This window comes from Schistocerca piceifrons, chromosome 1, assembly GCF_021461385.2.
Source record: "Schistocerca piceifrons isolate TAMUIC-IGC-003096 chromosome 1, iqSchPice1.1, whole genome shotgun sequence".
NCBI classification, from domain to species: domain Eukaryota; kingdom Metazoa; phylum Arthropoda; class Insecta; order Orthoptera; family Acrididae; genus Schistocerca; species Schistocerca piceifrons.
In genome coordinates, this window is record NC_060138.1 from 1,227,632,247 (window position 1) to 1,227,653,659 (window position 21,413).

The 21,413-nt window shown below is 45.3% G+C and overlaps 1 pseudogene; it reads left to right on the forward strand.

Moving 5' to 3' along the window:
* Positions 1–6,679: 6,679 nt before the first annotated feature.
* On the forward strand, positions 6,680–6,797 carry LOC124726787 (annotated as a pseudogene).
* Positions 6,798–21,413: the final 14,616 nt, after the last annotated feature.

The window sequence follows — 21,413 nt, forward strand, 5'->3', positions numbered from 1 at the left end:
CTTTTGGTGCCCGGTTTCGACAGGTAAGACTGTCATCTTCAGATCTTTAAAAACATTCTTGGTTGTACGTCAATTCCATTGTGCGTTCATTAGTCTTGTCACGTTAACATTTTAGTGTACATTCCACGCAGATTAAAATTACATTTCTAATTATGAGAAACATAATACGTGTGTGTAAACACCTTCCAATGCCCACTCAAGGAAGACAAGGATACACAGTCTAGCTTCAATATTATAAATACGCCTCAGTTTGTGGTTCAAATGGTTCAAATGGCTCTGAGCACTATGGGACTTAACATCCGTGGTCATCAGTCCCCTAGAACTTAGAACTACTTAAACCTAACTAACCTAAGGACATCACACAACACCCAGTCATCACGACGCAGAGTCAGTTTGTGGATGAACTCAGACTTAGGTTGATAATCATTTTGAATATTTCCCAGTATTGTACCCACTGGTGTTAAGCTGCTGCCAGCCCGTCCCCTTCGGGGGGAATCGAAACTCAATAAAGTAAAAAAAAAAATGAACTGGTGTTGAACTCGTTTTTGGTTGTACGTCATGTTCCATTGTGCGTTCATTAGTCTTGTCACGTTGACATTTTAGTGTACATTCCACGCAGATTAAAATTACATTTCTAATTATGAGAAACATCAGTCAAATAGAGAAATGATAGCAAAGTTGACAGTCCAATTCAGTTATTGGAGATAGAGATCAACAAGAGAATAACACCATAACATATCTTTATTAAAATGAACACAAAATTCAGACTTACCACAAAAGACAGCGTTGGGCAATTATACACTCCTGGAAATTGAAATAAGAACACCGTGAATTCATTGTCCCAGGAAGGGGAAACTTTATTGACACATTCCTGGGGTCAGATACATCACATGATCATACTGACAGAACCACAGGCACATAGACACAGGCAACAGAGCATGCACACTGTCGGCACTAGTACAGTTGGACCAGCGTTCGTGCTGGACCTGCAGACCGCGTGAGACGACGCTTCATCCAGTCCCAAACATGCTCAATGGGGGACAGATCCGGAGATCTTGCTGGCCAGGGTAGTTGACTTACACCTTCTAGGGCACGTTGGGTGGCACGGGATACATGCGGACGTGCATTGTTCTGTTGGAACAGCAAGTTCCCTTGCCGGTCTAGGAATGGTAGAACGATGGGTTCGATGACGGTTTGGATGTACCGTGCACTATTCAGTGTCCCCTCGACGATCACCAGTGGTGTACGGCCAGTGTAGGAGATCGCTCCCCACACCATGATGCCGAGTGTTGGCCCTGTGTGCCTCGGTCGTATGCAGTCCTGATTGTGGCGCTCACCTGCACGGCGCCAAACACGCATACGACCATCATTGGCACCAAGGCAGAAGCGACTCTCATCGCTGAAGACGACACGTCTCCATTCGTCCCTCCATTCACGCCTGTCGCGACACCACTGGAGGCGGGCTGCACGATGTTGGGGCGTGAGCGGAAGACGGCCTAACGGTGTGCGGGACCGTAGCCCAGCTTCATGGAGACGGTTGCGAATGGTCCTCGCCGATACCCCAGGAGCAACAGTGTCCCTAATTTGCTGGGAAGTGGCGGTGCGGTCCCCTACGGCACTGCGTAGGATCCTACGGTCTTGGCGTGCATCCGTGCGTCGCTGCGGTCCGGTCCCATGTCGACGGGCACGTGCACCTTCCGCCGACCACTGGCGACATCGATGTACTGTGGAGACCTCACGCCCCACGTGTTGAGCAATTCGGCGGTACGTCCACCCGGCCTCCCGCATGCCCACTATACGCCCTCGCTCAAAGTCCGTCAACTGCACATACGGTTCACGTCCACGCTGTCGCGGCATGCTACCAGTGTTAAAGACTGCGATGGAGCTCCGTATGCCACGGCAAACTGGCTGACACTGACGGCGGCGGTGCACAAATGCTGCGCAGCTAGCGCCATTCGACGGCCAACACCGCGGTTCCTGGTGTGTCCGCTGTGCCGTGCGTGTGATCATTGCTTGTACAGCCCTCTCGCAGTGTCCGGAGCAAGTATGGTGGGTCTGACACACCGGTGTCAATGTGTTCTTTTTTCCATTTCCAGGAGTGTAGTTTACAACATACGGCCACTGACCACGGTCAGAAATATGACAACAAAGTTAATGAAAAAACAGTCAGCTAGAAGACAACTCTCTGATATAATTAGTAGGCAATTGGGGTGAACCCATCCCTTGTGACGCCAATTGAGGAGCTACTTGATAGAGAAGTAGCGGTCCAGCCACGAAGACTGACAATTGCCAAGAGAGCTGTGTGATGAACATATGCCCCTCCATATCCAGCGACGCCTATGGCATGAGGGAGAGACGGCGGTCGGTCGGTACCGTTGGACCTTCAAGGTATATTCGGACGGAGTTTTTACTTAGATTAGTACTCAACAAAATATAAACCAGTCTGATCACGAACTAGCCACTAAAGCAAAGCTACTGTCAACCGTCTACAGGACTGCCTGAGTACGTTTCTTAATATAGTTTCCTGTGACGTACAATCAGACCTCTCTCACATAGTAAAATAATAAGATGATTTTCGATAAATTGGTATAAATAAATTCAGTTGCACTCACAGCTTCATAATGAGATCACATTCTTTACAATGAACATACAAAATTAAACACGTAACGGTTTTCTAAATTACCGCCACCAGTCACAAACTTTGTCAATTATTGTGTTATTTCTTTATTTAGCGACATGTTTCGAGGGAATACCTCACCTTCAGGCTAAATAGCATTACAAAAACACCTTTAAAATAAGGTCATACTGATGCTAAACAGCCGGCCGGAGTGGCCGAGCGGTTCTAGGCGCTACAGTCTGGAACCGCGCGACCGCTACGGTCGCTGGTTCGAATCCTGACTCGGGAAGGGATGTTTGTGATGTCCTTAGGTTAGTTAGGTTTAAGTAGTTCTAAGTTCTAGGGGACTGATGACCACAGCAGTTAAGTCCCATAGTGCTCAGAGCCATTTGATGCTACATAGTCTTTTCGTAGTAACTTGGAAACACGATCACAAACAATTCTGTAGTGCAGAACTGTTTGTGATCGTGTTTCCAAGGTACTGCTGTGTTAGTGACAATTTGCGAACAGTGACCAAGACAGCCACGGAAATGGAAACACCTCAGCGCATCTCAACCAGACTGCCAAGCCAGAAGAACAAAGTGAGTGACTGTTACAAAACATTTTCGTGCAAACATCAGTCCAGCTTCCAAAGTGACATCGCCTCTTACTACGTTTTATGTTCTTTCACAGGATAACCACAGAAATTACGAAAAGACTATGTAACATCAGTATGACCTTATTGTAAAGTTGTTTTTGTAATGCCATTGAGCCTGAAGGACAGGTATTCCTCGAAACATGTCGCTAAATAAATAATACACTTAAATACTTGTTTTGCTAGTCAAACTGCCTTTTCCTGCTGCTATTTATTTTATTTAATCCATACGCGTTTCGCCTTCTACTGTTTTAAGGCATCATCTGTGGAATCTATGATGACACAGTTTTGTTAGTTATAGATTATCAAACAGTTCACTTCGTGATTTTTTGTAAAAATGTAATTACTTACGAGTTAAAATCGCGATATGAACTGTTTGATAATCTATAACTAACAAAACTGTATCATCATAGATCCCACAGATGATGCTTTAAAACAGTAGAAGGCGAAACGCGTATGGATTAAATAAAATAAATAGCAGCAGGAAAAGGCAGTTAGATTTGCAAAACAAGTATATATATGCTTGCTGCGGAAGATGGTCACACAAACAAACGTGTTAAATAATACACTAGTTGACAAAGGCCGGCCGGAGTGGCCGAGCGGTTCTAGGCGCTGCAGTCTGGAACCGCGCGACCGCTACGGTCGCAGGTTCCAATCCTGCGTCGGGCATGGATGTGTGTGATGTCCTTAGGTTAGTTAGCTTTAAGTAGTTCTAAGTCTAGGGGACTGATGACCTCAGATGTTAAGTTCCGTAGTGCATTTGAGCCATTTTTGAGTTGACAAAGTTTGTGACTGGTAGCAATAATTTAAAAAAAAACCTTTACGTATTTCTTGAGACAGTCACGGCCGAAAAATAGTCAAAATGGCTTCCAAATCAAACACACTCATGGCGTATAAATAAAAATAATCAATATAGTTATTACTTTTAGAGGAAACAACCGCACGCCCAGCACGTTACCACCCAACAGCCGTAACAGGGCGCACTTCTCTCACGGACCTTCGGTGGTGTGTTACTGATCCATTGCACACAACGTACAAGCCGTATATTTCATTGTACACTATTTTGCAAAACTCGAGTTACGAAAGTACTGCTGCTGGCCGCTAAAGCATCCCTTTACTGCTCGTCTTGCAATCTGGAAGCCCCTGTCTGCGTCTCAACTGGAATCGCTATCCTTTCTCCCACCAAAAGACGCCAACCAACTCATTCGGTTTATACTTCCTGGCAGATTAAAACTGTGTGCCGGACCGAGACTCGAACTCGGGACCTTTACCTTTCGCGGGCAAGTGCTCTACGATCTGTGCTACCCAAGCACGACTCACGACCCGTCCTCACAGATTCAGTTCTGCCAGTACCTCGTCTCCTGGTAGAGCACTTGCCCGCGAAAGGCAAAAGTCCCGAGATCGAGTCCCGGTTCGCACAGAGTTTTAAACTCACAGGAAGTTTCATATCAGAGCACACTCCTCTGCAGAGTGAAAATCTCGTTCTGAACCCATTCGGTTGTTGGTGTCCACACAGCGGCCACACCCAGCGCTGACGATTAGTGAGATCCTGTGGACAGCTTGGAGAAGGCTTCCAGTTCTTGGCCCTCCACCAACTCACCGCCACTGCTTCGAGGGCAACCACTGGACTGTACGGACGGCCCTGCTTGCAACACGCCGCTGCTGGCTACAAGACAATCCCGGGCGGCCGTGCCTGGTCGCAGCAGTAATGAAGTCCAGCGCACTCTACCGCCCGCAGTCCGATGCCAAACTGTTCTGTCCCGATCGCCCACTGGTCAGTCAAGTCTTGAGAGCTGATTAGCCCAAGACTCCCTGCTACCGTCTCGTGCTGCCCCACCTAGGCTGGGAGTGGCTCCAACTGTGTCACAAACGCCGGCGACTGCGCCCTCTATCCCAGCACTAGCGCGAGAGCAGCAATAAAGCGACCAGTTGCGCGGGGCAGGAAACAAAACGTGCCGCGAACTACAAATTCACAGCACATTATGTTGTAACTCCGAAAGAACGACAAGCGGCTGACGTGCAAGGTGTCTCACGAGTAACTTCTGTGGTCTGGTCTCAGTGAATGATATGGCAACATGATGAAGATTCTCACTGTTCAAAATAGCTGAGGCTTTGGTCGTCACTTGGTCACTTGTTCACGTGTGGTTCTTGCCTTTCGTTTCGGGATCTTGGGACGACGTTTGTTTGAAGTTTTTCGCCAGAATAAACGGCTAGATACCCTGTCCATTGCTGGTGGCTGACTGGGGTCTAGCTCGAGACCGGATATTATATGTACATGTCACGTTTGAGGGTTTTTTCCCTGGTCATTACCTCTGTGGTTTTCCCCTTGTTACCTCCAACGTGAATTCAGGACCCCTTTCTTTCTGGGTTTCTGATTTCTTTTTTAAACTACAGTCATGTTCACGAATTTTCAATGGCTTCCCTGAGGAAGCAGGCATGGTAGCTCTCCTCCACAGAGAGAACATGTGAGTTCTGTTATGTAGTACGTATGACACAGTGCGTGCCCCGCCTTGGCTGATTTCTCCAGCTCTCATAACCTACAATAGGCACTGGCCTATCCAGCCGCCATGTGCTGTTGCCATTTCTCGCGGTGCACTCAGCCTCGTGATGCCAATTGAGGAGCTACTCGACCGAATAGTAGCGGCTCCGGTCAAAGAAAACCATCATAACGACCGGGAGAGCGGTGTGCTGACCAAACGCCCCTCCTAACCACATCCTCAACTGAGGATGATACGGCGGTCGGATGGTCCCGATGGGCCACTTGTGGCCTGAAGACGGAGTGCATAACTTACAATACAATGTTCAGTGATCCTAGTGCTGATGGATCGTCCTGTCATTCCAACACATTTTCCACATGGGTAAGGCACAGAGCTTTGTCGGGCAAGGTCGTACTCGCGTTACATGTACGTTGTGTTGCATACTTCTCAGGCGTTACCTCATAACGATCGCTTTCTTTACTAGATTCCGTTAAAAACCGTAAGCGATGGACCGTCTAGAAACTGAGGATGTATAAATGGACGACTGACCAACGGAACATTTTTGTTCTGCGTATTTATCCTCCTGTCTGTTACTTAAAAGGGAACAGGATTTAGAGCAAGTTTTAAATTGTCAATGTTAAATTCAGATTTCATTCGAAAATTGTTGATTTGTATCGTGAAAGAGAGGGTTATTGAAGTAAGGATACATAAAACAATACATATTTATCATATAGCGCTAGAAAACGCAATTTACTCAACAATAACGTAAAATAAAATTAAAAAGAAACGCAAAACAAAAGTATATCAAGCATCGCTTCAGTACTTCGTCGAATTTCTTTAAAACATGTTTCTGTATTCGTAAACAGCTTCCACATTTATCAATAATAACAGGAAACTCTTGTATTTAATAGATCTATTGAATACAAAATAAAAATAATTATACGTGTTTATGGCAACGGCCTTGCCGCAGTGGATACATCGGTTCCCCTCAGATCACCGAAGTTAAGCGCTGTCGGGCGTGGCCGGCACTTGGATGGGTGACCATCTGAGCCGCCATGTGCTGCTGCCATTTTTCGGTTTGCACTCAGCCTCGTGATGCCAATTGTGGAGCTACTCGACCGAATAGCAGCGGCTCCGGTCAAAGAAAACCATCATAACGACCGGGAGAACGGTGTGCTGGCCACACGCCCTTCCTATCCGCATCCTCAGCTGAGGATGACACGGCGGTCGGATGGCCCTGATGGGCTACTTGTGCCCTGAAGAGGGAGTGTTTTTATATGTTTATGAATGTAAACTGTGCTTGCATCAAAAGTATTTGCTTTGCCGGCCGAAGTGGCCGTGCGGTTAAAGGCGCTGCAGTCTGGAACCGCAAGACCGCTACGGTCGCAGGTTCGAATCCTGCCTCGGGCATGGATGTTTGTGATGTCCTTAGGTTAGTTAGGTTTGACTAGTTCTAAGTTCTAGGGGACTAATGACTTCAGCAGTTGACTCCCATAGTGCTCAGAGCCATTTGAACCATTTGCTTTGGTTACACATAAAGGCGGAAGTTACGCGAGCAACTAATTTTTATTATTTGTAAAATACAATTTATGTTCTGTAAGGACATAGGATACACAGTGAACTAACACTGAATGTCATGCGTTTCTAACTACACTCCTGGAAATTGAAATAAGAACACCATGAATTCATTGTCCCAGGAAGGGGAAACTTTATTGACACATTCCCGGGGTCAGATACATCACATGATCACACTGACAGAACCACAGGCACATAGACACAGGCAACAGAGCATGCACAATGTCGGCACTAGTACAGTGTATATCCACCTTTCGCAGCAATGCAGGCTGCTATTCTCCCATGGAGACGATCGTAGAGATGCTGGATGTAGTCCTGTGGAACGGCTTGCCATGCCATTTCCACCTGGCGCCGCAGTTGGACCAGCGTTCGTGCTGGACGTGCAGACCGCGTGAGACGACGCTTCATCCAGTCCCAAACATGCTCAATGGGGGACAGATCCGGAGATCTTGCTGGCCAGGGTAGTTGACTTACACCTTCTAGAGCACGTTGGGTGGCACGGGATACATGCGGACGTGCATTGTCCTGTTGGAACAGCAAATTCCCTTGCCGGTCTAGGAATGGTAGAACGATGGGTTCGATGACGGTTTGGATGTACCGTGCACTATTCAGTGTCCCCTCGACGATCACCAGTGGTGTACGGCCAGTGTAGGAGATCGCTCCCCACACCATGATGCCGGGTGTTGGCCCTGTGTGCCTCGGTCGTATGCAGTCCTGATTGTGGCGCACACCTGCACGGCGCCAAACACGCATACGACCATCATTGGCACCAAGGCAGAAGCGACTCTCATCGCTGAAGACGATACGTCTCCATTCGTCCCTCCATTCACGCCTGTCGCGACACCACTGGAGGCGGGCTGCACGATGTTGGGGCGTGAGCGGAAGACGGCCTAACGGTGTGCGGGACCGTAGCCCAGATTCATGGAGACGGTTGCGAATGGTCCTCACCGATACCCCAGGAGCAACAGTGTCCCTAATTTGCTGGGAAGTGGCGGTGCGGTCCCCTACGGCACTGCGTAGGATCCTACGGTCTTGGCGTGCATCCGTGCGTCGCTGCGGTCCGGTCCCAGGTCGACGGGCACGTGCACCTTCCGCCGACCACTGGCGACAACATCGATGTACTGTGGAGACCTCACGCCCCACGTGTTGAGCAATTCGGCGGTACGTCCACCCGGCCTCCCGCATGCCCACTATACGCCCTCGCTCAAAGTCCGTCAACTGCACATACGGTTCACGTCCACGCTGTCGCGGCATGCTACCAGTGTTAAAGACTGCGATGGAGCTCCGTATGCCACGGCAAACTGGCTGACACTGACGGCAGCGGTGCACAAATGCTGCGCAGCTAGCGCCATTCGACGGCCAACACCGCGGTTCCTGGTGTGTCCGCTGTGCCGTGCGTGTGATCATTGCTTGTACAGCCCTCTCGCAGTGTCCGGAGCAAGTATGGTAGGTCTGACACACCGGTGTCAATGTGTTCTTTTTTCCATTTCCAGGAGTGTATTTCCCTAAGACTTTTCCAATAAATTTCTCTACTTTTTCCACAGTTTTTTAATGTAGTCATTCCATTTTAGGACACTCCGTACAGTTACTTCTATACATTTTCGGTAGTTATTTTTTCCAGTGGTTTGTCACCAATAGTGTAATCTAAGAGTAATGGTTTAAACGTAACCTGATTTTTATTTTATCTCAACGTCAACAAATTTTCCAAGCTGTCATTTGACGTACGTTGCATTCCAATAAGTGTTTTTTGCACAATCATCACCTTGTGTTAGGGCAACTCACCTATGAAACACAAACACCATAGCGCTTGCAAATCTTTTGACGATTACTTTTTATATTGGAAACTGGTAACAATCATTTTTCAATTAAGTGAACCAGACTCAAATTTAGATTGGATGCTGCTGTATATTGTAAGCATTCTGCTGAGGAGACTGCCATACCATCAAACTTATTGTTTTGTGAGAACAACTTGGCGTAGGATTTTCTATGGGGAAGGGGAGAGGAAGAGGAAGAGAGAGAGAGAGAGAGAGAGAGAGAGAGAGAGAGAGAGAGAGAGAGGGGTGGAGGGGGGGTCTGGGAATGTGTGAGTGTGTGTGTGTGTGTGTGTGTGTGTGTGTGTGTGTGTGTGTGTGTGTGTACGTGTGTGTTTGTGTGTCTGTGGAATACCAACAAGAGGCTAGAAAAAAAATGTTCAAATGAGTGTGAAATCTTATGGGACTTAACTGGTAAGGTCATCGGTCCCTAAGCTTAGACACTGCTTAACCTAAATTATCCTAAGGACAAACACACACACCTATGCCCGAGGGAGGACTCGAACCAAGAGGCTAGACATGTTGCTTGTTGCCGCGCCGGACATGGATCTTTGTATTACAGTATGATGCCTAAACAGTGGAGTGTTTTCATAACTGGATGTGAGAGTTGATCCCGTTTGATGATGTAAACGAAAACTGTTTGATCGAGTAATTCATGGTACGAAATGGCGTCAAAGACGCTGTGGTCTATTCGACTCGGCTGACACTCAGCCTGACGAAGTATGGAACAGTCTGGAGTCGGTTACGCTGCCGTAGTTTATAAAGTCGCTGTTTCAAAAGAGCGTTGCCCTAGTGTGTACTTCCTTACTTTTTTCATACAAACGTAATAGCGGGGACGGCAAGAAAATTCCGCCCTCTTGAGTGGCCACTACGAAACGTCGGCAGGGCTTTAACATTGCAGGTCCTGGTTTCCGTAGCGAGTAAAACCTTCCGGTTAATATATTCTCCTGCGCCCAGAGACGAAGACGGTCACATTGAGCGAAAAACGATAGAAATAGGTTTCTGTCTTCTTTATGAAGTTATTAAGCTTTATATTTTTTTATGTTATCTAACGCGCCTTCGTGAGCGAATTCCCCAGTATCTATATAGTACAATAACACTATAATGCCTAATGAAGTCACGTTTGACTACCGAGTAATTTTGCGTCGGTAGATATGATACGCTCACACAATTTGCAATATCACCCTAAAGAAACTTTATGTGAGAGTCCTATTCACAACAGATTTCCATCTCGTATTACTGAAAGATTGCAGAGTACATTAGATATCTGCTTTGTTTAAAAAACAAAAGAGTGGTAGAATATCATTACAGTGTCCACTCTCCTTAAATATTCCGTCATAGAAAACTATACATTCTAGAATAACAGAAAAGTAAAAGTATGTTACTGAGGACTTAATTTATTCGTTTCAACTCTAAGATCGTATTGAATCAGAAACATGTTGAGGTACACATCACGGGAACGCTCTTTTCAAACCATGACTTTAGAAATGACAGTGTTAAAACCGCCTCAAATCTGCTGCAAACGTCGACAGACTGTGTGTTAACCGACTCTTATAGTCCAAATTTCCTTTGTGTGACGCCATTGCGTTACATTAATTAGTACAATCGAACAGTTTCCTTTTATATTTTCATTCCAGATGAACTATCACACCTATTTACGGCAATATCACACTGTTCAAGCACCATTCTTCTTTTATTTGCCAGTCTTCTGACTGGTTGATGCTGCCCGGCACGAATACTCTCTTGTAACAACCTTCTCATCTTAGAGTGTCATTTGCAGCCTACATTCTCAGTTATTTGCTGGAAATATTCCAGTTCCTGTCTTCCTCTATTGTTTTTACTCTCTACAGCTCTCTCTAGTACCATGGAATTTATTCACTGATGTTATTCCTTGATGCCTTAAGAGGAAAAGTACTACTGTAGTCGTGTCGTTTAGGCCATTCGGTCATCGTCAGTTATTTGCTGGAAGTATTCCAGTTTCTTTCTTCCTCTATAATTTTTACCCTTTACTTTGCCCTCTAGTACCATGGACGACATTTCCTCGTGTTAATCCTTGATATGTTAACTGAAAAAGGACCACTGTATGGGTACACACGAGGTCATTCGATCATCGTCAGTTATTTTCTGGAAGTCTTCCAGTTTTCGTCTTCCTCTATAATTTTTACCCTACACATTGACCTCTATTACCATGGACGTCATTTCCTCGTGTTAATCCTTGATATCTTAACAGAAAAAGGACCTCTGCAGTGGTACAGAAGAGGTCATTCGTCGTCAGTCGTCCGAGAATGAGTCGTAATTCCGTTCGCGTTCGCATTCGCTACGCCTCGGAAGGCACTAAAAACGACTAATTTGAGAGTTTTCCGGTTGAATTAGTTATCACGCATATTTTGTGCAAATGTTTAAAAGTGATCATGCATGGATTATTGCCGTATTAGAAACCCTGTGTTTAAGTTTAGATATTTCATTTTTTGTGCCACCTGTAGTGTTGTAGAAAACTGCGTGGCAAGTGGTGCAGTTTATTTACCACTTTTGTGGCGAGCAGTGAAGTGAGCTTAATTAACAGGCAGAGGGATAATCAGTAATGCTTGGAACTTCGGGTAGACATCGTCTCTGAACTGTATCGAATGCTGATTACGATAGAAAAACTATTATGAATTACAGAAACACTAATTGTATGTGTGGATTTTTCTTGAATATACCGAATTGTTAAACGAAAATAGATTTTTTTTTATCGCCGTAGTTCCTAGCTTATCTGGATTACAAAGTTAGAATTACAACATTTCATTTCAGTTTTGGCTGGCTGAGATGCAGTCTTGTAAACTGGAGACTGTGGGTAGGATGTTCTCCATAACTTTCTGGCTGTCCGCACAAATAATTTTCAGGCTTTTGTACGGCAGTGATATTTAAAAATCGCACAAACTTTTAGCAAACTATAATAACAACTAGAAGAAAAAACGAACCGTCCATAAAAATTAAAAATAAAACCGAAATCATTTAAATACAAAACCGACTGTCCCACATCCGTACTTTTTGAAGAACAGCTACCTCGTTTAATTTTAGTGATATTGTTATTCGAGGCCAACGTGTTTAGTTGTTAGTAGCGATTTTTGAAATATGAGATTTTCTAGAGAAACAATGCAACTTAAAATTTTGTGTGAAATTGGGATAAACTTTACAGAAATGTTTCAACTTTTGAAGCAAGCTTATGAAGTGATGCTGTGGGCTGTATGTAATATTACAAACGGTTTCCACGATTTAAAAGTGTTCATCAGTAAGTTGAAGATGTTCCTCGACCAGCACGGCCTTCAGCTGATCTGAAACACGTTTAGAAAATCAACAATGTGGCGCGCGCAAACCGCCAGGTGACTGACTGACAGAGAAATTGCAGAAAAGGTCTCAACTGGGCCATGCGACGAAATTTTGATTGAAAAGTTGAATATGCGTCGAGTTACAGCCAAATCTGTTTCATTTTTTGATGGCCGAATAACGTTTTCCATTTTATTTTATTTATTATTTTATTTGCTCTTTCATTATAGTCTGTTATCCGTATAAAAGAACAGACCGTTGTTACACATGAATTGCCATAAATACAGCACGTAACGTTATCACATAACTAAGCATTATGCTGTTTATGACAAAAAATGGTGCAAATGGCTCTGAGCACTATGGGACTTAACTTCTGAGGTCATCAGTCCCTTAGAACTTAGAACTACTTAAACCTAACTAACCTAAGGACATCACACACATCCATACCAGAGGCAAGATTCGAACCTGCGACCGTAGCGCCTAGAACCGCTCGGCCACCACGGCCGGCTGTTTATGACAGAACAACGGAACTAAAATGGAATGGTTGTTTGTCAGAAACTCCTCTAACGAGCCAATGACAGTGAAAAATTCTTGCGGAGAACCATAAAGGAGAGCTAAACGAGGCAAACGTTCAGTCACAGTCAACTGCCAAAGAATCCCCAGTCCCCAAAAAAGCATATCATGCGCTATCCAAAGTCAAAATGATGCTCACTGTTTTTTCGTTTTATGCGATTTGAATGGTAGTTTCTAGTGCGCCTGTCTTGCATGTGATTCTAATATCAGTCACTACACCGAAAAACGGATCAGGAAACAACACGTGTTCCTAGATATCCTCCAGGTAGAACACACTCCCGCACTATTTATTCACATTCTCTCTACATACATCAAAGTACAGTACTTCTAGGTGTATTAATGCTATTTAATTACTACCTGCCACATTAAAAATATTGTGTTTTCTTAGGTAAATACGAAGTAAAAAAAATACTGTATGTGAGAAACCCTGGTCCTGTGTACCATAAGAGAGGGTTCAAATTGCTCTGAGCACTATGGGACTTAACATCTGTGGTCATCAGTCCCCTGGAACTTAGAACTACTTAAACCTAACTAACCTAAGGACATCACACACATCCATTCGCGAGGCAGGATTCGAACCTGCGACCGTAGCAGTCGCGCGGTTCCGGACTGAGCGCCTAGAACCGCTAGACCACCATGGCTGGCATAAGAGAGGGCATGAAGGCCCTAATCAGATCAAATAAGCCGGCCTGTGTGGCCGTGAGGTTCTAGGCGCTACAGTCTGGAACCGCGTGACCGCTACGGTCGCAAGGTTCGAATCCTGCCTCGGGCATGTTTGAGTATGTTGTTCTTAGGCTAATTAGGTTTAAGTAGTTCTAAGTTCTAGGGGACTCACGACCTCAGATGTTAAGTCCCATAGTGCTCAGAGCCACTTGAACCATTTTTGAAGATCAAATAAGTAAATAAAGTAAAATAAGTAATTTTATGGGGCGCTGAAATGTAGCTCCATACAGGCCATCTGCATTCACCATAACGGAAGGTTCCAAATGATTGGAAAAGAGCACAGGTAGTCCCAGTCTTCAAGAAGGGTCGTCGAGCAGATGCGCAAAACTATAGACCTATATCTCTGACGTCGATCTGTTGTAGAATTTTAGAACATGTTTTTTGCTCGAGTATCATGTCGTTTTTGGAAACCCAGAATCTATTACGTAGGAATCGACATGGATTCCGGAAACAGCGATCGTGTGAGACCCAACTCGCTTTATTTGTTCATGAGACCCAGAAAATATTAGATACAGGCTCCCAGGTAGATGCTATTTTTCTTGACTTCCGGAAGGCGTTCGATACAGTTCCGCACTGTCGCCTGATAAACAAAGTAAGAGCCTACGGAATATCGTACCAGCTGTGTGGCTGGATTGAAGAGTTTTTAGCAAACAGAACACAACATGTTGTTATCAATGGAGAGACGTCTACAGACGTTAAAGTAACCTCTGGCGTGCCACAGGGGAGTGTTATGGGACCATTGCTTTTCAAAATATATATAAATGACCTAGTAGATAATGTCGGAAGTTCCATGCGGCTTTTCGCGGATGATGCTGTAGTATACAGAGAAGTTGCAGCATTAGAAAATTGTAGCGAAATGCAGGAAGATCTGCAGCGGATAGGCAATTGGTGCAGGGAGTGGCAACTGACCCTTAACACAGACAAATGTAATGTATTGCGAATACATAGAAAGAAGGATGCTTTATTGTATGATTATATGATAGCTGAACAAACACTGGTAGCAGTTACTTCTGTAAAATATCTGGGAGGATACGTGCGGAACGATTTGAAGTGGAATGATCATATAAAATTAATTGTTGGTAAGGCAGGTACTAGGTTGAGATTCATTGGGAGAGTGCTTAGAAAATATAGTCCATCATCAAAGGAGGTGGCTTACAAAACACTCGTTTAACGTATACTTGAGTATTGCTCATCAGTGTGGGATCCGTACCAGATCGGGTTGACGGAGGAGATAGAGAAGATCCAAAGAAGAGCGGCGCGTTTCGTCACAGGGTTATTTGGTAACCGTGATCGCGTTACGGAGATGTTTAACAAACTTAAGTGGCAGACTCTGCAAGAGAGGCGCTCTGCATCGCGATGTAGCTTGCTCGCCAGGTTTCGAGAGGGTGCGTTTCTGGATGAGGTTTCGAATATATTGCTTCCCCCTACTTATACCTTCCGAAGAGATCACGAATGTAAAATTAGAGAGATTAGAGCGCGCACGGAGGCTTTCAGACAGTCGTTCTTCCCGCGAACCATACGCGACTGGAACAGGAAAGGGAGGTAATGACAGTGGCACGTAAAGTGCCCTCCGCCACACACCGTTGGGTGGCTTGCGGAGTATAAATGTAGATGTAGATGTAGAACGTACTGCCAGCCTGGGTAGAAGTGTCGTTTTTTTTCCAGTGAGCTTATAAGCTACGAATAATCAGAAGCGCAGAAACGACTGACTGGACAAATACGACCGTCTGTTTACTTCAACGCTCCGCATATTTCGGTGACGTTCGTGTGAGCGCAGGGTAAACACCGAGACACGCAACAGTCCGCACAGTTCAGTTTTTGAGCTTTCCGCCAGAGCGTCACGAACACGCACGTACGCACACAGACACAGAGGGAGCCGTAGGTAGTGGAGGTGCCGTGTTAGTCCAGCTTTAGCTGTGGCCTCACATACGTGCATCGCCGGCGGCAGGTGTGTAGGGCGCGCGCGACACCGCCCGCTCCCGGCGGTTGACCTTTACTGCGCTTTGAAGCCGGCAGAGCGCGGTTTTTTTGAGACCGTCCGCCTGCCTCTTCCTTGCAATATCAGCTCCGGCCGAGAGAGCACAAACGAGCCATCGGCGGTACAGCACCGCAGCCCGCGGTCCGTTATTCTCGGTTACACGGTCGCAGCTGAAGAAGACACATTCCAAGCCAGTAGGGCACAGGAGGAAGACCTATTACTGAACTCGGAGTGACAGGGGAGGCAACGGCGTACTTTGTATTCATATGAATGCGAAAGGACTTGGAAGAGCAGTTGAACGGAATGGACAGTGTCTTGAAAGGAGGATATAAGATGAACATCAACAAAAGCAAAACGAGGATAATGGAATGTAGTCGAATTAAGTCGGGTGATGCTGAGGGAATTAGATTAGGAAACGAGACACCTAAAGTAGTAAAGGAGGTTTGCTATTTTGGGAGGAAAATAACTGAAAATGGTCGAAGTAGAGACGATACAAAATGTAGACTGGCAATGGGAAGGAAAGCGTTTCCGAATAAGAGAAATTTGTTAACATCGAGTATAGATGTGTCAGGAAGTCATTTCTGAAAGTATTTGTATGGAGCGTAGCCATGTAGGCAAGTGAAACATGGACGATAAACATGAAGAGAATATACGCTTTCGAAATGTGGTGCTACAGAAGAATGCTGAAGATTAGATCGGTAGATCACATAACTAATGAGGAGGTATTGAATAGGATTGGGGAGTAGAGATGTTTGTGGCACAACTTGACTAGGAGAAGGGATCGGTTGGTAGGACATGTTCTGAGACATCGAGGGATCACCAATTTAGTATTGGAGGGCAGCGAGGAGGGTAAAAATCGTAGAGGGAGACCAAGAGAGGAATACACCAAGCAGATTCAGAAGGATGTAGGTTGCAGTAGGTACTGGGAGGTGAAGAAGCTTGCACAGGATAGAGTAGCATGGAGAGCTGCATCAAACCAGTCTCACGACTGAAGACCACAACAACAACATGAATGCGTAATGACTGTCCTTTCGGACAGGTCAGCAGGGGAGCATGCCGACGTAGTCCGCGCATTTGCGATAAACAAAATGGTTCAAATGGCTCTGAGCACTATGCAACTTAACTTCTGAGGTCATCAGTCGGCTAGAACTTAGAACTAATTAAACCTAACTAACCTAAGGACATTACACACATCCATGCCCGTGGCAGGATTCGAGCCTTCGACCGTAGCGGTCGCTCGGTTCCAGACTGTAGCGCGTAGAACCGCACGGCCACTCCGGTCGGCTGTGATAAACACTGTGTAGTTAACACTGTGTCGTTAACGAATTGCCGAGTAAGCAGGAGATGCTTCATTCCTCGTAGCCGTTGATTCTGCACGAAGTCACGATTCAGCTGATGTCATTAGTTCCTTCCCTTTCCTTTCCTTCCTCCCACCTCCACCTTCAAATTACATAATTTGTATCACAGCTGTGGATTTTGTGAGGTGTCTATTCTTCCGGACATGTCCGAAACGACAGACACCACGCATTCATATAATTAATTCGCCTAGATGGGCAATTAAGCCCCAGCCTTCAATGTGAAGCAAACCAAGCGCTGTATCACGTGTGAGATACAGAGGCGAGCGAGTGCTCCGGGACTTACTCCAATTCACTGCTAGTAGCGCCACGTCACCTTAACGCGTCTGCATGTAGCGCACAAGTATTGCACTACAATTTAGTATGAAATTAAGAATAAAAATTTATATTTAAAACTTCGTTAAATTATAGTGTAGTGTAATAATGTTCCAAATACCATGTCTTGATGTTCTAAACTTAATAGTTTACGGAAAAATGCCGTTTTAAGAGAAAAATCAGAGGCGCTAAATAATGACGCTAGGAAGCCACAATTTGGTCAGAAGGTGTAGTTAGTAATTATAAATAAGTGATGCTGCTTTCGAAAACCATAAAACAAAAATTAACGCCAGAATCCACGTTTTTCGGAAAAATCAGAGATGCAAAAATAATGGACTTAGAAACTTGAAAATTTGTTTTATGCTTCAGCATACCCCGAAAATAATAACAGAGAGTCCACGTTAATCTACCTCTCATAGTTTCTGAGTAATTAAATAAAAACTAATTTTGTAACTAAAATGTACCTAAGTGTTGTAGATTAAGTATTTGAAATTTTAATGATAGAGGATTTTGGTTAAACCAGATGATCAAATATATCAAATAATATAGGTACACCAAGTTTAAGACTTGTAACATAAATAGCAACTGATATAAGTCTTAGCAAATGTATGGTTCAGAGGTAACAATCTACCGTTAGTTCCACTAAATAAATTCTATTAAGCAAAGTTTTCGTTCTAGAGAGCTGAAACTTTCTACGTGCTTTCAAACTGCTTATCTGCATACCAGCAAAAATTAAGAAGTTTCTGAAGTAATTGGTAACTGTATTAATAAAGATTAGTGCCCGAGACAGCGGTCGTTTGTAGACTGCCGCCGTACGCAAATAGACAGAGACAACAGATGTTTTCTCGGCAGTCCGCACCGGCACGTCATAAATACAGCCCCTACAGCCCCTGAAGCAGTAGTAAGGTTCACTTCGCTCTCAGACACCGTGAAGGCCATGCCAGTTAAACGTATGGTCGCGCTCTGCCTCGGATGACGTCAGAGCCGAGCTGTGACAAGCGCGTATTTGGCAGTGAAAACGGATACTGAACTCGCGAGGACTGTACAACGGCCTGGATCGTTTAGAATTCGATAAAATAGCTGTTAGTGTGGCGTCCGTGTGAAATTCAATTCCGCGTGGCAAGTGGTGAATTTATTTCTACTTTTATGGCGAGCATTAATTTTTGAACATTTATTGCGAACTTTCAATTGAGTGATGTTAGTCAGGGCGAAAAACACACTGGTAGGAAGTTACCGCACAGGTCGCCTCTGAACTGCTAAACGTGCTGTTAAATTACAAAGACTTGTTTTCAATTGAACGTAACGCAATTTTAAGTTGCCAGGCTCACGTGATTAAAGACGGCATCAGAACTTGAAACCAGTGAAGTAACTTACTCGCCGCCCCACAAATGCAGATGCACATTTACTTCGCCGGCCGTAGTGGCCGAGCGGTTCTAGGCGCTACAGTCTGGAACCGTGCGACCGCTACGGTCGCAAGTTCGAATCCTGCCTCGGGCATGGATGTGTGTGATGTCCTTAGCTTCGTTAGGGTTAAGTAGTTCTAAGTTCTAGGGGACTGATGACCTCAGAAGTTAAGTCCCATAGTGCTCAGAGTCATTTGAACCACATTTACTTTTGACCTCCAGTGGGAATCTAAAATTAATGAGCATGGAGCACATGGACGGGGACTGCGGGTAGGTGGCACTAGGTGGGAATCTACAACTACATAGATATTCTGCAAATCACACTTAAGTGCCTGGCAGAGGATTCATCGAACCACCATTACAATAATTCTCTATTACAGCACTCTCGAACAGCGCACGGGAAAGCAGAACACCTCTGTCTTTCCTTGTGAGCTATTATCTTCCATTATTTTATTTATCATGATCGTTTCTCCCCGTGCAGGTCGGCGCGAATGAACCATTTTCGCGTTCGGTGGAGAAGGCCGAATATTGAAATCTCGTGAGAGGATCCCGCCGCAACGACAAACGCCTTAGTTTTAATGATGTCCACTCGCGAACCCTGTATCAAGTAAGCGACACTCTCTCCCCTATTTATCGATAATACGAAACTTTCTGCTCTTCATTAATCTTTCTCGATGTACTCCGTTAATCCTATTTAGTAAGGATCCCATACCGCTCAGCGGTACTCCTAAAGAAGACTGACAAGTATAGTGTACGCAGTCTGTTTAGGAGGTCTGTTGCATCTTCTAAGTGTTCTTCTATGAAACTTCCTGGCAGATTAAAACTGTGTGCATGACCGAGACTCGAACTCGGGACCTTTGCCTTTCGCGGGCAAGTGGCTAAGCCATGTCTCCGCTATATCCTTTCTTTCAGCAGTGCTAGTTCTGCAAGGTTCACAGGAGAGCTTCTGTAAAGTTTGGAAGGTAGGAGACGAGATACTGGCAGAAGTAAAGCTGTGAGGACGGGGCGTGAGTCGTGCTTGGGTAGCTCAGATGGTAGAGCACTTGCCCGCGAAAGGCAAAGGTCCCGAGTCTCGGTCCGGCACACAGTTTTAATCTGCCAGGAAGATTCATTTCAGCGCACACTCCGCTGCAGAGTTAAAATCTCATTCTGTTCTTCTATGGTTTGCTTCCCCCACAACAATTTCTATGTGTTTTTCCAATTTAAGTTGTTCGTAATTTTAATTACTAAGTTGCTGCTGTTGTGGTCTTCTGTCCGGAGACTGGTTTGATGCAGCTCTCCATGCTACTCTATCCTGTGCAAGCTTCTTCATCTCCCATTAGCTACTGCAACCTACATCCTTCTGAATCTGTTTAGTGTATTCATCTCTTGGTCTCCCTCTACAATTTTTACCCTCCACGCTGCCCTCCCTTGGTGCCTCAGAATATGTCCTACCAACCGATCCCTTCTTCTAGTCAAGTTGTGCCACAAATTTCTCTTCTCTCCAATTCTATTCAATACCTCTTCATTATTTATGTGAGCTACCCATCTAATCTTCAGCATTATTCTGTAGCACCACATTTCGAAAGCTTCTGTTCTCTTCTCGTCTAAACTATTTATCGTCCACGTTTCACTTCCATACATGGAAGTAAGTACTAAGCATGTAGTTGAATTTATGGCCTTTACATTTGATTATTTGTCTTACAACTGAATTTTAACGGATTCGTTTTAGCACAGGTGTGGATGACCGCGCACTTTTCATTGTTTAGGGCTAATTGCCAATTTTCGCACCATACAGACATCTTTTCTGAATCGTTTTGCAATTTGTTTTGGAGGACTTTATTAGACGATAAAAGACACCATCATCTACAAACAATCGAAGACTGCTCCTCAGATTGTCTTCTAAATCCTTTATACGATAGGGAACAGCAGAGGTCTATAATACACTCCTGGAAATTGAAATAAGAACACCGTGAATTCATTGTCCCAGGAAGGGGAAACTTTATTGACACATTCCTGGGATCAGATACATCACATGATCACACTGACAGAACCATAGGCACATAGACACAGGCAACAGAGTATGCACAATGTCGGCACTAGTACAGTGTACATCCACCTTTCGCAGCAATGCAGGCTGCTATTCTCCCATGGAGACGATCGTAGAGATGCTGGATGTAGTCCTGTGGAACGGCTTGCCATGCCATTTCCACCTGGCTTCTCACTTGGACCAGTGTTCGTGCTGGACGTGCAGACCGCGTGAGACGACGCTTCATCCAGTCCCAAACATGCTCAATGGGGGACAGATCCGGAGATCTTGCTGGCCAGGGTAGTTGGCTTACACCTTCTAGAGCACGTTGGGTGGCACGGGATACATGCGGACGTGCATTGTCCTGTTGGAACAGCAAGTTCCCTTGCCGGTCTAGGAATGGTAGAACGATGGGTTCGATGACGGTTTGGATGTACCGTGCACTATTCAGTGTCCCCTCGACGATCACCAGTGGTGTACGGCCAGTGTAGGAGATCGCTCCCCACACCATGATGCCGGGTGTTGGCCCTGTGTGCCTCGGTCGTATGCAGTCCTGATTGTGGCGCTCACCTGCACGGCGCCAAACACGCATACGACCATCATTGGCACCAAGGCAGAAGCGACTCTCATCGCTGAAG